Below are 16,077 nucleotides of genomic sequence, written 5' to 3' on the forward strand. Positions count from 1 at the left end.
AGGGTGCAATGGGGTCAAGGTGTGGCATAAGGAGGAGCCCACGCAGCATAGCATGTGAGTCCTTGAACTCACTGCATTTAGGTCCTTGGGTGAGTCTCATGTGGTCAAACTCTGCATGACTCAGGTGGCTGACATCCACATAGAAGCAGGGGCAGGGGGTTGGGAGAGCATGGGAAGGGGATAACGTTTGAAATGTGCATACATAAATTATCCAAGAAAAATAAAGCTCATAAAAACTTCACTCTGTGCTCTGGGTTTACCTGAGCCATAACGATCTGAAACTGAAACCAAAGCCAACTCATTCATTCTCTCTCCCTCATTATTTCTAAGATGAAGAGCTTCAAAGGATGCATCTATAATTCTTATATTTAATAACTGCTCTTGGTATAATAGGGTGATCTTATATATACATTTTTGACTAGCCTAAAAATGCAAACACGAGCAAGCAATCAGAACAAAACGGAGCCCAGGGACTCACTATACATTTGAGGCTGTTCTGGAATTCACTACACAGGCGAGGGGACCGGAAACTAACCATAATCTGCCTCTTTCTGCATTCTTAGAGCTGGCATTAAATGCACATGCCACCACAAATAGCTTTAATGAACATTTTCACAAGCTTTTACATATATTGTGTCTAGAAAAACATTTTATTTACTTAGTATCTAGGGGGGAAACTGACCTTATTTATTTTATCAACACCTGAATTGTAATTTGTAAATAACAAAGTAACCTTTTTTAGAGGAATTTTTAAAAAGTACTACAACATTGGAGAGTTGGCATTAGTGAATGCCCTGAGACAATGGAGATCCTGCAGGAGTTGGTTTGCTTGGACAGTGAAGGTGCTACAAAAGTGGAAGTCTTGCGTCAGTGGAGGGGCTTGGCAAAAATGGAGGTACTGCCACACTACTGGTCCAGCAACAGTGAATATCATGAGACAGTGCATTTGCAGTGACAGTGGAGCTCCAGCAACTGTGGAATTTGTGTGCCAGTAGAGGTCCTGCAAATTCTAGCTGCTGAGAGTGTCTATGTCCTGCAACCTTGTTGGTCCTGCAACACTTGAGGTACTGCAACAGTGTAAGTCCAGCTACAGTGGATAACCTGTTATAGTAGAGGTCCTTTAAATTGGCCTTGGTGAGACAGTGGACGTCCTGGGATAGTGGAGGTCCTATGACACTGGAGGGGCTGGAACACTGGAGGTCATGCCAAAATTTCAGTTCTTGTAATGGTTGTGGTGTTGTGACAGTGGTAATCTAGCGACAGTGGACATTCTGTAGGACAGTAGAGGTCCTACAATATAAAAGTCCTTGGACAGTGGAGGTACTGACACACTGGAGGTCCTGTGAGAATGGAGGTTCTTATAACAGCTGTGACACTGGAAGTACAGCAAATGTAAATGTCCTCTGATAGGAGAGCTCCAACAAACTGAAGTTGCTGAGAGACAGGAGGTCCTCCAACAGCAGTGGTCCTAAGACAGTAGAGATCCTGTAACAGTGGAGAGGCTGAGACCCTGGAGGTCCTTTGACAGTGGACTACTTTGTAACAATAGACGTGCTATGACAAGGGGATTGTACAATAGTAGAGGTCCTTGTTATAGTTGAGGTACTCCAACAGTGGAAGTTTAGGGACAGTGACTTCCAGTGCCCGTAAAGGTCTTGCAATTTGGAGGGTCTGAGACAGAGGAGTTGCCTGACCACAGACGCCCTACCACAATATTGGTCCTTGACTGTGGAGGTCTTGGGATAGTTCAGGTGCTGGGACAGTGGAAGTTCTGCTACAGGGGTTATCAAAGTGCATGCAAAGAAGAAGCAATGGTGCCAGCCAAACATGACCATGGCAATATAATGAAGTTTTTCATCCACCCCAACATCATCTTGCTTCTCCAATTGAGTCTGAGACAATTCTAATAACTTATCGTGAAACTGGTTGAAATTTTACAGCTTTACAAATACATCTGAAAGTCTTTCCACCGAGAGGAGGAAGGAGCCAAGGAAATATTTAGGCAAATATTAGCAGGCTTTATCTATGGCTATGGGCACTGTATAAGTTCACAGTGACCTGAAACCAGATTATATTTTGTTAAAGAAGAACAGAAAAGTCAAAAGCATCGACTTTGGCCTTCAACTCAAGACAAATCTGGGCAAATGCTGAACTGGCAGCATGGTGCTTACCCTATTGGTGCACCTGATCTCTTCCTAGGACAACTTTATGGTGGTGCAAAAAAAAAAAAAACCAACATATGGATCTTAGGAGTAGGCTTATATTTCACTGTTGTATTTGACTCTGTTGACATACAACAGTTCAGAAGACAAGTTGTAGCAGGTGTGTACCCTGCTCACTGTGGGTTGTCAGAAGAGACAGCTTAGCCTATTACTGAAAGTAAATCCAAACTATGGGCTGACAGTCACAGAGGTGATGATGTACCCCTGGTCAATGAAAACTGGAAGAGGTTCACAAATCCTTATGAAGAAGTGATCCCTCTCATGCCAGATTCTCCAAAAGAGGAAGAAACGTAATATATTGAGGTTTGAGGTAAAATATTATAGATTCATTGCATCAAAAAGGTATAAACAGAACATGGCATCTTATTGCTTAATGTAACAAGTTATACACAGGAATTGCTTCACAACACAGGCTCGGCAGCTTTGTCCAGTTACGGTCCCCTTCTCTACCCTTGCTGATTTCCCTCTAGGACTAAATAGGAATAGAAGTGAACACAACATAGACACATTGTTCTCCTCATCTTCCAATGGCCTAGTGTCTCCCTATGATCATAAGGCTAGTCAAAGAGGAAGCAAAGAGCCATTGGGCATGCCTTTCTTCTTTTCAGGACACTACCGACAACACCCACAGTGAACAAAGCATACATACACACCGGAAGTGTCCTGTGTCTTCACTCGCCAATAAGCCACATTTGGAAGAGCTGTAGCAACGAGAAAACAGAGGACAACCTACTTTCCTGCTGTCCTTCAGCAGAGAGCAGGACATTCCCCATCTGGGGATTTCCCAGAGGCATTAAAGGATGAACCAATTCCAATGGGGAAATTCACTGATGAAGTTGTGTTGCTGCTTTCCTTCAAGAATGAAACCTTACAAGGGGGTGGAGGAAGAGTTTTCTCCCAGAAATGAGGCCAAGGGAGATTTTCCAGAGAACACACAGATGGCAAAACCCAAGTGCCTTTGTACTTTGTCCTTCCCAGTTTGCTCTGTGCTCATTCTTCCTCTGGCTCTGTTTTCCAGTTCCCCATAATTCTTACCTTCTTATATCCTCTAAGTATTTTATGATACTTCCCCCAACCCAAGCCTTCTCCCTCCTCTGGATTTCTTCTCTTCCCAGCAAGGATTCAATATGACGGCTGTGTAGCCCACTCTAGAGCGTGGTGCAGCTGAATGCATCCATTCACCTGAAGTTTATCACACTCTAAAAACACCAGCTTCCACAAAGTGAGGTGGAGAGTGGTATGAGCTCATGAAGTCTTCCATAGTTTACTGGTCCAAGCACACACGGCATTTATCACAAGAGCTATAGAACAAATTCTTATGCTTTCAAAAGTAGCATCACATTTCATTCAGCCTCAAATATAAACAGCAATGACTTTGAAAAATTGAAATTACAGTTGCTGCAACAGTGCAGATCCTGTGAAGAGGTAGGTCCTGCGACAGTGGAGGCACTGAAATAGCGCCGGTTCTGTGACAGTGAAGGTCCTTTGAAAATCGATGCACTGAGATCATGGAGGTCAATCTACCTACAGTGGAGCTGCTGCACAATTGAAGGTTCTGCTACAGTGGAGGTCCTGCAAAATTGGAATTGCTGATACAGGGGTATTCCTGTCACTGTAGAGATCCTGTGGCAGTGAAGTTGCAGAATCATGGGAGATCTTGCTTCAGTTGATGTCCTGAAACACTTTAGTTGCTACGGGTGGTGCTACGACAGTGGAATTCCTGGGATAGTGGAGGTTATAGGACAGTGGGTGTCCTGAGACAGTTGTAGTGCTCCTACAGTGGAAGTCCTGTGACAGTGGAGGTCCCGCAATAGTAGTGTTGCTTGGACAGTCCAGTTCTTGGACAAAGGAGGTCCTGTGACACTTGAGATGCTGAGACTCTTGAGCTCCTGAATAGTAGAAGTGCTGTGATAGTTGAAGTGCTGAGACACTTATGGTCCTGTAACAGTGGAGTTGACACACAGACAGTGGAATTTCTGAGGTAGTGGTGGTGCTTAAACAGTGGATGTCCTGTGACAGAGGAGGTCCTGCAATAGAGGAAAAACAATATATTCTGGCTGATGACCCAGAGCTTCCAGAAAATAGACCACCAACCAATATATATCAGAGGATGGCATTATTTGAAACCAATGGGATGGAAGGCCCTTGGTCCTGTGGAGATGTGATGCTCGAACGTAGGAGGAGGCTAGAGTGGTGGGTTTCGAAAAGTTGGGTGAGTTTTGGAGCAGCATCATAGTGGCAAAATGGAGGGAGGAGGGAGAAGATGTAGGAGTGGGCATTTGTGGATTGGCACCTAGAACGTGGGACATCATTTGAGATGTTAAAAACAGTGGAAATAATAAGGCATACATTGTCTGACCCAAACCTAAGGGATACTCCATTAGGAACATAAAAACCCACAGGTGCTCACCAACAATCAGATAAAATTTGGCCTTTGGCGGTCTACTCCAAAGAAACTCTTCCAAGAACACTGTTTAGTTTTTTCAAACAAAGTTTAAAACTCTTAAGTGTACTCTCAAATCTGCCCTAGTTCGCATAAATGGGTCAAAACTGTTGGCTTTGTAAATACTTCTATCTTGTCCCAATGGTCACATGCTGGTCATACCAACAACAGGATACTTGTCAAGGTGGGAGTCAATCAACATGGGATCCTTGTTCCAACTGGGCATGCAGACCTTGAGCTCACCTTCAGTTTGTCACACACACACACACACACACGCACACACACACACACACATGCACACACTGAGAGAGAGAAAGAGAGAGAGAGACAGACAGACAGACAGACACAGATTCATAAACACATGCACACACACACAGAGAGACACACACACCCATGAGAGAGTGAGAGATCGAAAGTGAGGTAGAGAGAGAGAGAGAGAGAGAGAGAGAAAAGAGAGAGAGAGAGTTCTTATCATCTACTTTCTAATGCATATTGTGTGCTCTTGGAGCTGAGCACAGAGACATGCACATGTAAACCAGTCATGTACACCTAGTAACATTTTCTGATCAGTATTTTCTCTTCTTTATGCAGTTCTTAAATTATCTTTAAGAGAAAGTAGTGCATTGACCTACCATGAAATCTTGGACCTAAAGGTACATTTTACTACAAAGCTTATATATCACTTACAGATGACTCCAGTAGGAAATACATTAAGTTCAGAATCATTCAATCAGAAACCCTTAATGTATATACACCATTCTCACTGCCTTCACTTAACCTCATGTTTGGACCACTGTTCCTAGCTGGAGATTCCTGTTTATCTCCCAGAATGAAAGGAGGCTCCATGCTCAAGTGGAACAGCAGATTCAAGGTGGGACTGTTGGGTGACATAACAGTGAACACCAGGGACTGCCCCTCAGAGACAGGTAGTGGCCCTTTCTTTCCTCCTGGGGAAGCAGTATCTACATTGTCCTGAGCAGAGAAGGATCCTCTCATTCTAGCAGATGTTCTGGATGATACAAGGAATGTGAATAGATTAGGAGATCACTTTTCCACATTTCTTTCTGAGGCAGAGACCCTTGAGACCCTTGGCTCAGGAGTAACAGTTCCAGATAGCAAGGTGAGGTCAGTGTGGGCCCTGTGTTCACCTATGAATAGTAATTTATGTTAATCACCAAATCTTTAAAACTTACAGCATGTGGGAGAAAAGTCTCCCAGGAGTCTCAGCTAAAACTAATCAGTGAGTTTTTAAGAACAAGAACAAGTAGGGAATTTAAATTCATGTGATTGCTACAAACAAAGCAAGACACTGTCACTAGATCACCTTTGTGTAAGGGCCCTGACAACATACACAACTTAAGATGTGAAGTGCTCAGGTAGCACTCTTCGTGGCATGAACCGAAGACACAGTTTATCTGTGTCTCATCACCTCTGAAGCATGGTCCACAAACAATGGCAACAAACCTTCTCTTCCTCAGACTTCAAAGTTACCTTTACTGTTAGTGATAGTTTCCACAGTTAACTAACCTCTACTGGATAGACAGGTATGACTAACCTTCTCTGAGCTTCTCCCAACCATGTACAGATGGTACATCCCTCTGCACATGAGGCCTGTTCCTCTCAGGCCTGCTGTTCTCCTTCCCAGATTAGAAACTGGATACTTTCAAGCCTACATTCTTAAGTCATCTATCAGATGATGATGTAGAGCACCCAGCTCCTTCTGTACCATATCTGCCTAGATGCTGCCATGCTCCCACCTTGATGATAATGAAGCAAACTGCTGAACTTGTAAGCCAAACCCAAAGCAGTGTTCTTCTTATAAGATTTGCATTGGTCATGGTGTCTGTTAATAGCAGGAAAACACTAAGTAAGTCACTTTCTACCACAGATTACAAGGTTAATTGAGTGATGTCATCACCTGAGGAGACATGGCCTTATATTAAGGTTCTAATCTCCTAAGTAATTGCAGGCTCTCTTCTGGCCTAGGCATTGGCTATAATATTAATCTTCCCAGTGTCCTTTTCTCTGTAAACTATACATTTTGCATTTCTATTTGCCCCATTTGCTCTTTTTCATTGAAGTCCTATAACCTCAGTATAACAGAGGCCATACTGGGCTCTCTTCAAATTTTCATCGAAGAAATTTGTTTATTACTTTTTAATTTAGCCTCAGGTAGGTTTTTACGAAGTGGTCGGAAAGAAGCCACATTTTGTAAAACCATCATACAAATTATCCCAGACCAGTTACAAATATTATTGCCTTCTGAATCCCCTTGTCGTGGGCTTCCACATTCTGGATAGGTCTTGGCACTCCTGACTCCCAAGCTCCTGCCAGTATACCCCATTAAACTCTTCTTAGAGCACTGGGCCACTTCTAGATCAAAGTTCTGAATTCTTGCATATTTTCCAAAACAAATAATAAGGACAAACTGGCATGGTCAGGTATCACATAGCAAGAGTCTGCTCTATTACATCCCCTTCTGCATTAGTTACCTTAGTATTTCTGTGACAGAAATGCCATGAGCACAGCAAACTATAAAACATGTAGGCGATTAGTGATCCTATTTCACAGACCACCTGTTACCATAGGTTAAGTTCCATGACTACAGGGCACAGTGGAAGGAGCAGGAAGCAGAGGACTCACATCTGGAATCACAAGTACAAAGCAGACAGTGCACAGGGAGTGGTGCAGAGCACTAAAACCTCAAAGTCCAGCCCCACTGGCATTCTTTCTCCAGCAAGGGCATACCTCCTGAGTCTTCCCAAACAGAGTCACCAACTGGGAAAGGAGTACTCAAATGCCCGAGACAGTGGAGGATAGCTCATGCAAAATGTCATGATGATTCAGGAATTCGAATCAGTAACATAGAGAACCTTCACTCTGGGTCAATGTGTGTTGCTGCAGAGCCAGCAAGCTGCTCTCCCTCCACTTGAACATAAGATGTGGATTAAGTAAAAATGTAAACAAGCATCTCCATGGAAAATCAACAGCCCTGTTAATCTGGTCATACTTATAGGATAAGTCCAGAGGTGCTGGATACTGAAATCACAGAAGAAGCCAACACAAACTCAAACCCTTTAGTCTATAGGAATAAATATACGACAGAAGTCAAAATGGATAACGATATGGAGCAAACACTCACTCAGCAGATAAAATTACACCTAGCCCTTACTCACAGACCTACTTCATAAACAGTGTACATTCTGCTGGTACCTACTCAACACAATCCTAAATGCTGCAATCAAACCAAATGGTTTCTTACTTTGTTGAGTATGATTTAAAAACACTGAAGTACTCTGAAGGAGGTTAATGGAATCTTCTAGGGCCTGGGGAAGATGGCTAAGGGAGTACAGATTAACAAAGCAACACAACCCAATTTCCCCACCAGCAAGCAGAAACCGGCCTGATGTCAGTTGCCAATTCCGGAGGGTTTAAGAGAAGCCTACAGACTGGAAGGACTGAGGTAGGTGAGATTAAAGTACAGTTACACTGAATGCTCACTTGAGGAATGGGAAGGGTAGAAACTGGAAAGTGCTCTGTGTGTGTGTGTGTGTGTGTGTGTGTGTGTGTGTGTGTGTGTGTGTGTGTGTTCCATGCATGTGTTTCTGTGTGAGTGTGGTTGGGTTGTTGCTGTTGTGTGCTTAATTTGAGACAGAGTGTTACCACAAACTGAAGCTGTCCTAAAACTCACCCTGTACACAAGGGTGGTTTGGACAGTAAAGAGACCTTCTCTCTCCTGAAAGGGGGATTAATGATGTGTAGCACAAGCTATGTGTGAATGTAAATTTCAAAATCTGAAGATTTTATAAATCTCCTTTGGCTTGCTTTAACAATACTGGTGATTATAGCAATATATGGTACACTGAGGACAGAACGGAATATATAGTGTAAGCTTTTGAGAAGGTTCAGAGGTGAAAGGAATAGCTGATGATCTGAGTTTAGTTCCAGAGGCACTGTTAATAATCAAACACAAATGTAGCCGAGTTTTATCCCGTGTAAAAATCATTCAGGGCATCCAGTCAGAGATTAAAGTATTTTTGGTGTTGTGATGCTACACAATCATAAGACTGATTCCTGTGGAACAGGCTAGTGGAGCAGACAGTAATCAACAGGACACGAGAAAACCTACAGAGCAGGAACTAGAGAGAAAGCTCAGGATTTCAGAGCACTGGCTGCCTTTCAGAGGACCTTCACTTGTTTTCAACATTTCCAAGTCAGCTCACAGTCATGTGCAACTCAAGATCTAGAATATCTTACCCTCTTCAGGTTTTGTGGGCCCTACATAATACACACAGTGCACGTATACTCATGTACACCCTTGTTGGATGACCATAATCCAACCACAGCAGAGACAGAGCTTGCCACCCTCAAGCTTGCCAATTTGAAGGAGGAAGCCTTCTTGTTAAAAGCACTGGAGAACAGCAGGCACAAGGACACCTGACTCACACATTCGACCCGAGGTCTTGAGATGGAAGCCACACATAACTCTGGCCTTCTCACTGAAGAGAGGTCATCCTTGGGTAAGGAGCTTTCATCTGATCCTGTTTTCCTCTTGGATCCCATTACAGAAAAGCATTTGTGTTTGTCCAAATCTGCACAGGTTCCCAGCACCCTTCCTAGTCATGTCTGACAAATCCATATGGAAACCACTGTGTAACTGAAGTCCTAGTCTATAGCATCTCTCTCCTTCATGCTACCCTCCTTTTATACTGCAGATTTCATAGGAAATCATATTCTTTGTGTACTTACAAATCCCATGTTGTTTACATGTGGCTAATGTTTCGTCCTCAGCATGCTCGCCTGGAGACAGGGCTGGATGCAGGTATTCTGTAGACAAGGCAAGATGCAGCTCCTCTGGAAGCCATAGGACACCAGCGTCACAGCTGTAGTTCAGTGCATGCATGACATGCATTCACAACGAAGACTGTAGCCGCAAGGTCAGGTACATCCACAGGGTACTAAGGAGAGGGACCTGATTGCTACTGTTGATGCTGCATTTCCTCTTTGTTCTGACTGTTTTAACTGGAATTGCCCCCACACGCAAAATTCCTAAGATATCTGACAGCCACACACAGATGCACATGCAGGTAAAACACAAATGCATGTGAAATAAAAATAAATAATTTTAAACTGGAGAGAGAGAGAGAGAGAGAGAGAGAGAGAGAGAGAGAGAGAGAGAGAGAGAGAATGAGAATGGTGTTTATAAAAGAGAAACTTACCCTCAAAACCTATTTACTGTCCTGAAACTTCTTTCTCATGGGCAGAGGAACATAGACATGAAATTCTTTCTCTCTACACTTCTCAGTGTGTGCTGGGGTACTCTAGAATACCGGTTATTTGGTGAAATGTTGAGGGGTTTAGAAAGATGAACATCATGTTGCAAGTCAGTGGTCTTTAGTCCCTCGTGAGTTCCGTGATTTCAGCTGAGGATCTCTTGCAATGGGTTCTGTATCCAGAGTTATAATCATGAGCTGTGGAACTTCATTTGCAACATGGATACAGGGGCCCCAGTGTAGTCATCTGTTACTTCCCCAACCCATGAGCATGACCCAGGCCCAGTCACAAGTCAGAATTGGGTCCTCAGAGACGCCACTAGGAATGTATGTAGACAAAAGAAAGAAGTCTGGGGAGGGTAAGGAAGAAGAGTGTCAGGTTGAAGCCTGTTTCAAATTCAGAATAGCAGTGTATGTATTTCAGTTAACTGCTTTCATAATTCCCTCATCTGTGAAATCTTAAGACTTGTTAGATTAGATCTTTTAGCCAGAGAGCTAACACCACTGAAGCCAAAACTTTATACAGATAGGCTATCAGGAGTGTCACCCATGTTTACTATCTCTGCTTCCAGAAGAGGTGCAGACAAATATTTCCTCACTCATGGTGAGTACAACACAAAGGAAACCAGTGCATGCTCCTTACACCCCTGAGGACTTCCCAGGGTAGGGGTTCCCAGCACACTGGGATCTGACAGTGAAAGTGTCTGTGATTTGACTAGGGCACTAGGTACTACTTACATCACTTTTCCAGTGATGGCACTGCAGAGATCAGACAGTAGTTAAACTTGAAAGCTCATCACATTCAACTTCTTCCTGTGCTCCTAACACACCTGATCCCCACACCCTAAGAACTGGCAGCCCCTTTAAGATGCTGCTGTACTTTCACACCCTGCCTCCCTGGACTCTGGACTCTTCCTCATGATGCTCTGCTCCTATCTCCCTTGCACCTAGCATTTTACTCCTTTATTTTTATTTCATGTTCCCACCTCCTGCATGTGTTCTGAGTGGGTCAGCTATGGGTAGGATCATGAAATATGTGGCTGTACACACACACACACACACACACACACACACACACACACACACACACACACAGACACACACACAGGTACCAATTTAAGACAAGGCAGACTGTTTATATGCAGGGGATACAATGCCTTCAAGAATTGGGACCCTGAAAAAAGAGCACTACACTTAAAAACAAAAATCCAAGGAAAATAAACAACGGGAGTGTCAGTGGAGGTTGTGTAAGAAGAGTGTCAGAAGAGCCTGTGAGAAGGTGAAGGGTACACTGAACACTCAGCCAAACAGGAAACGTCTGCATCTGAACTGTGCAGCATCCACCCTGCAGTGTGGCATGCTGTGGGGGTGTCTGAGAAACCATATCTCATCACCTGAGTTTGCACGTATTTAGACCAAGTCTTTGGGTGTAGGAGGTGACTACTATATCTATAGATTAATTAAAATTAATATGGATGAATTTATCATGCATAAAAAGTACAACAAAGTTGTCCAGACCCAACTGATGGATGTATCATTAATGGATTATTCCTTAAATACGTCTGATCACGAGGATGAAAAATTTAGGATTAATCTCTGTTCCACTAATGGATGACTCACCAAATGTGCACCACACTGGAGCGGACCAACCATCAAAGGAAAGATACCGTTCTTTTAATCTTTTGCAACTGCAGTAGACTATGCAAAGCAAACACTCACATGTGTCTCATCAGTCAATCAGTCTACAGGACAGAGATTACCTATGCCAGTCTCAGGGACAGAACAGCATTTTCTGTTTCCAATTCAACTACCCTTTTTTCTTTAACCTGCAGCCAGGCTCTGTGGGAGAAGCTGAGATGGTGGGCAATGAAAGGTGGATGTTGGAAGGAAGCTAGAGCATGGTGGGATTTTGTAAGCCAAAGAAGTGAAATTCGTATTTAATTCCCTTAGACAACTGGTCCAGGTGCAGTGTTCCTGATGGTGGCTCGGTGCTCCAGCTGTGGATTCAGGGAACTCAGAACATCATGCTGAAAATAATCTCTCAGACTACAGAGTCAAATTCCTGCTGGTGCTCCAGTCTCATCAGAGAAGAAAATAAGTCCCTCCTCCTCTGGATCCTCTCATTTTTGTCATTCTCGCCTGCAGGAGATTCAGTCCTTCCTCTGAGGGGGCTACTCATACCTGCAGGTGATTTAGACCCTCTTGAAGGGAATTCTGTCTCCAGATTGGGATGTGGACCCTCCTGTTAGAGAATTAACTCTCTGAATCTTCTCACAGAGTATATGTGACTACCTGGAGACAGCATTATCTGCACTTCTAAACTCTGATTGGTAAAGAAAACCCACGGTATGAGTTTGAAAACCTGTGAGTTATATACTGAGTAATGAAAACCTATGAGTTCTATACTGTTGATTTCTAAATGTATTCAGTTGATTATGAATTATTCTGCAATATTTTGATGAAATTTACTTACTTCCTAGATTTCAAACAAAAATAGAAGCTATAGTTAAAAGTTTAGTGTGTGTTTGGCCAAATTATTTACAAAATATTTTTGATTTTTATAAAAGTTGGTGTACAACATAGAAATTTTCCCCTATATTGTTTTGTTTACTGCTAGGATATAGAAATGCTTTATTTCTGCTGACAGAGCTTATATTCATTGGTCTTGTATAACTCACTGTTGAGTGCTCAACTTTAGCAGATTCCTTAGGGTCTCTGCCATTTATAACAGGATTCCATCTAAAAGTCGACTGCCTTGTTCTTCCTTTCTGAGGAGATGCCTTTTGTTCAGTTTCCCCCCGTTAATGACAGAGCTATACTGTGAGAACAATGATGGACAGCAGTGCCAGAAAGACCTGGGACACATTTACAAAGTCTGGTCCAATTAGAATGGGGCATGGTGAGATAGTTCTGTCAGGTATGCTCTGACCCTATGAGTCTCTCTTCACTACCTTCACTTGGACAAGTTGTAAAGCAATTAATATGGTGAAGGATGAAGTCCCTGGCACTTAGTAGGTGACACTTAAAGACAATGCCTTCCACGTGATCCATTCAAGGAAACCTGAAAGGTGGTCTCTCTTGTAATGACATTGGTGTCCTTATGAAAGGGACCCTAAAGTCACAGACACTTGAAGAGGCAGAGAGAGACCACAGGGCACCAAGAGGAACCAGCTACCTACAAACGGAGGAGAACTGGAGCCAACTCTTGGACCCCAGTCCTCCAAACGGAAGCCAACAGAAACCTCTGCTCAGTTCTGCCTGCAGCCCACAAACACTGGAGTGTGCATTCTTGGTGTGCTCCAGAGCCTGAAAGTCGCTGCTCTAACCCCAGCTCTGTCGTGGGGTGGATGGAAGTCTTGTCTATCTTGGGGTGGATGGAAGTCTATCTCTCAAGGTGAGGTAAAGTGGTCCTGAGTTAGGTGCCAAGGTCCAGTCCCAGGGGGAAGCTTCCCGATAGCTAAGCTTGAGCTTGAAGCAGGCAGAGCTGTGCTCTCCCTAAGGAATGTAGCACTAGTTGCCAGAATAGAGGTTAGGCAAATTTGCAAAGATCCAAAATGCTGGCTGTGGTTCTCACCAGATTCCTTGGAGTATGCCCACAGAGTTCCTTGTCTGCTCCTGGGAATCCAAGCCTTGTCCTTGAAGGGGCTGCTCATGCACTCATCTGACTTCTTTGGTCAGGAAGCACACCTGCTAAAAACTGAATTTTAAGAGGCAGATAAGATCAGAGAAAGGACTAAAAGAGCTCGAGGGGCTCGAGACCCCATGTGAACAACAATGCCAAGCAACCAGAGCTTCCAGGGACTAAGCCACTTCCCAAAGACTATACATGGACTGACCCTGGGCTCCAACCTCATAGGTAGCAATGAATAGCCTAGTAAGAGCACCAGTGGAAAGGGAAGCCCTTGGTCCTGCCAAGACTGAACCCCCCAGTGAATGTGATTGTTGGGGGGAGGGTGGTAATGGTGGAGGATGGGGAGGGGAACACCCATAGAGAAGGGGAGTGGGAGGGGTTAGGGGGATGTTGGCTCAGAAACCTGTAGAGGGAATAACAATCGAAATGTAAATAAGAAATACTTAAGTTAATAAAAAAAAAAAAAGACATAGAGACAGGAGGAACTGCATCCTGAACTTTTGTGTAGGAAGTTTGGCTTGGACTGATCAAGTATCAGAAGGACCATGAATTCCCTATGGCCAAATTAGCTAGGGCTAAGTTTATACCAAGAGAGCTCCTTGAAATACCTGATCTGCAGTTTGCGCTCCCTTCTACAAGCAACTACTCAGTGAATATAAGTGACTACATCCAGGTTACTTAGTTGGCTGCTAAGTGTAAATCTCCTTTTACCTGTATTTAAACATACGGTTCACATAACCATTAAATGGAAAAGCCCCAGTGGTATTAGTTATAAAGGTGCTCACATAATAAGTTTTTGCCAAGAAATTTTCAGTAATTCATGTAAAAATCTATATGGAGAATGCAGTATAGTACAGTCAAATCACAGGCTTTATAATCCCATATTTAAAGTTTGATATGATTACAAATATTAAAGCAGGACTATTTTAAATAGTCTAATATATTTAATTTAGAATTAATCTGTTTTGCAATGCACCAATCAGCCATAATGTAGGTTAGCTTGTTTCCTAAGTCATGTGTTTTAAGAGGCGTATCAGTCTACCAGCTAAATTTGAAACACCTTTGACAGGATTGTATTATTTAGGTACCAGGAATATTAATGAAGATGAAAAGAATAGGAAAGTTAAAATGATTCAGTAAGCATTAAGTTTTATGGATGCATAACAGCTTAAATCTTGATGAGATATGTGTGAGAAAACTAGTAGGGGGAGCATAAGTAAAGGAATGATCCTATCAGTGCCTCTAAACCATAAAATGCATTCCTACAGTTATCTGAACTCCATTGACTACGGAAGTCAAGGTAAAACACACACCCACACACCCACACACACACACACACACACACACACACACACACACACACACACACACAAAAGAGGCAGATAAGATCATCTTTCTGATTATATTCACAGCATAGACCTCTTTGTTTGTCTTTTTTTGTTTTTTTTAATTTTTTATTAGATACATTTCTTTACTTACACTTCAAATGTCATTCCCCTTCCCGGTTTCCTGTTCATAAATCTTAGGTGGGGCTGCTGTAAGGTTCAGATTCTTTGCTTGGAAGCCATTACCACACATGATGTTTATATTTTTGTTCACTTTTTCAATCTATTTTTCTGCGGCGTGCTCTAAGAGGGCATCGAGTAGGGTTACATAATTATTGGTATTAACAGCTGTACTCCCAAATCCTACTCAGTATGGAGTCTGCTGATGTTCAGCATAAGGAGGTGCCAAGTCAGGGAACCTTCATGTGCTGATGCAGCAAATGAGAGTCCACAGAGGCCCCAAGCAGGAGATGGAGGAAGGAGCCATAAGGACAGTTGGGAGAAAACAGCTCAACTTCCCTAAGATTCGGAAAGAAGCAGTTGGTCTCCATCCCGAGGGAACTCAAGCTAAGACTCACAAAATAGTGCTACTAAGCCAACCCAAATTCTCTTATTTTTTCTCACATCCCTGAGAGAAGAAAGGAGTCATTTCAAACTCCATGGGCTCCCCTCATACTCACTGGAATTGGATAGTGAAACTGCCATAACCTCTGTTCTGAAAAATCCCCTCAGGAACTAATGAAGGGCGTGGCTAAGTCCGAGAGAGGAGGGGCGGGTATCGTTCATTGGCCACTCATGCGCGCGCATGAGCTCTATGCCCATACACTGGAGTTTTCCAGGCTACCTTTCAGGATCCTTCGCATTTACAGTGCTTGTAAAATACAAATCAATTTACTGTGGCATTGAATACCCATCTCAGCTTTTTAAACCCTCAAACATGCTTCCCCTTTCTTAAAGTTCCTTTGCATTATTTGTAGGACACTGCTGAGTGTCATAGGCTACAGGTAACAGTACTCAAAGTCATTCCCTGTTCATCTGAACTTTACATCCTTTGACCAGCAACTTCCCAACTCCATCCTTACATTTCACCCAAACCCTGAGATTTGGACACTGTCCTGCTCCCCGTGCTAAAGCACAGTAGTCATGAGGGTGAGGGGACACAACATCCCACTGACCCTTCAGC

At 43.2% G+C, this 16,077-nt stretch overlaps 1 long non-coding RNA gene across 1 annotated transcript; it reads right to left on the reverse strand.

Moving 5' to 3' along the window:
- Positions 1–631: 631 nt before the first annotated feature.
- On the reverse strand, positions 632–15,664 carry LOC134485040 (uncharacterized). The gene is made up of 3 exons (XR_015646124.1): positions 15,575–15,664; positions 13,513–13,635; positions 632–4,249 (listed from the first exon to the last, which is right to left on the reverse strand). It is a non-coding gene; the product is annotated as an uncharacterized LOC134485040 (long non-coding RNA).
- Positions 15,665–16,077: the final 413 nt, after the last annotated feature.

The sequence above is a fragment of the Rattus norvegicus genome, chromosome 1 (assembly GCF_021556685.1).
Source record: "Rattus norvegicus strain SHRSP/BbbUtx chromosome 1, alternate assembly SHRSP_T2T, whole genome shotgun sequence".
In the NCBI taxonomy this organism is placed as follows: Eukaryota; Metazoa; Chordata; class Mammalia; order Rodentia; family Muridae; genus Rattus; species Rattus norvegicus.